Source organism: Triticum dicoccoides, chromosome 3B (genome assembly GCF_002162155.2).
Source record: "Triticum dicoccoides isolate Atlit2015 ecotype Zavitan chromosome 3B, WEW_v2.0, whole genome shotgun sequence".
Lineage (NCBI taxonomy): Eukaryota > Viridiplantae > Streptophyta > Magnoliopsida > Poales > Poaceae > Triticum > Triticum dicoccoides.
The window spans coordinates 844,144,130-844,145,493 of NC_041385.1; positions in this window are offsets into that span (position 1 = coordinate 844,144,130).

Below are 1,364 nucleotides of genomic sequence, written 5' to 3' on the forward strand. Positions count from 1 at the left end.
TTTCTTAGTTGTAATAAGTCATTAAAAATAAGCATCTATGCTCATTTTTTAGTAAAGTTAATCATAACTATTTTTTCTTCTTTTTATTTCTGAGTTGTAATAAGTCATTAAAAATAAGCATCTATGCTCATATTTTAGTAAAGTTAATCACAACTACTTTCTTTTCTTTTTATTTTTGAGTTGTAATAAGTCATTAAAAATAAGCATCTATGCTCCTTTTTTAGTACAGTTAATCATAACTATTTTTTGCTTCAATTCATTTCTGAGTAGTTTACTATATAGTTTTTTCTTTTCAGCTATATTTATTTTTTTTCTTTTTATTTCTCAGTTATAATAAGTCATTAAAAATAAAAAAGAGGCGCAATGCTTGTTAATTTGCTTCAAGCCTTTCGGAATAGTGTCAACTACACTGCACATAGCTCTGTGCAGTCTACCGTATTCCTCAAGGCTTGAAGCTAACCAACGTGCAGGAGCATTGAGCCTCTTCGTCATCGTCTCTACACTCAGGGCTTATAAACAGCTGCGAGTGCCTCTCGCTTGGCAAGGTGGGACTAAAAAAATAGCTGCAGGAAGAATCAAAATAAAATAAATAAAATAAAAAAAGTGCCACCTAAATGGCTACCACGGCCTGAATACGACTAGAAACCCAACAATGGGCCAGGATTCAGGCCCGCAATAGGCCCAATAGGCCCACAGGCACATATAGTGCGTTTAGGCCCGTAAGCCTGCATTTGAGAGGAGTTCGAGAGGGCAGCGGGACTGGTGCTTATAAACCACTCTCGAGCTCCCTCAGCTAGCGAGGTGGGACTAAACTTTCGTGCCGCGACACGGACAGCACATGGCCTTTAGTCCCGGTTGGTGGCACCAACCGGAACTAAAGGGGTGCACTGGTACCGGTTCGTGGCACCAACCGGTACCAATGCCCCCCCTTTAGTCCCGGTTGGAGCCACCAACCGGGACCAAAGGTCTTCGTTTCCCGCCCTTTGGGCTGCTGAAAAGAGGCCTTTGGTCCCGGTTGGTGGCACCAACCGGGACTAAAGGGGCTATTAGTCATGGTTGGAGGCACCAACCGGGCCCGATGCTCTTCCTATATATACAGGACTTGGCAGTTTTCGATCTCTCCTGCTCCACTCCCGTCGCCGCGCGTCTCCCTGCCGCCACCTCACCGTCGCCGCCCGCGCGCCCCGCTCAGCCCGCCCGCGCCGCGCCCCGCGACCCCGGCCCGCGCCGCCCCGCCCAGCCCGCGCCGCCCCGCCGCCCCGGCCCGCGCCGCCCCCTCGTCGTCGCCTTCGCCGTCGCCGTCGCCTTCGCCGTCGCCGTTGCCGTCGCCGTACGTGAGCACCTCGCCGTCGCCTTCGATTTTT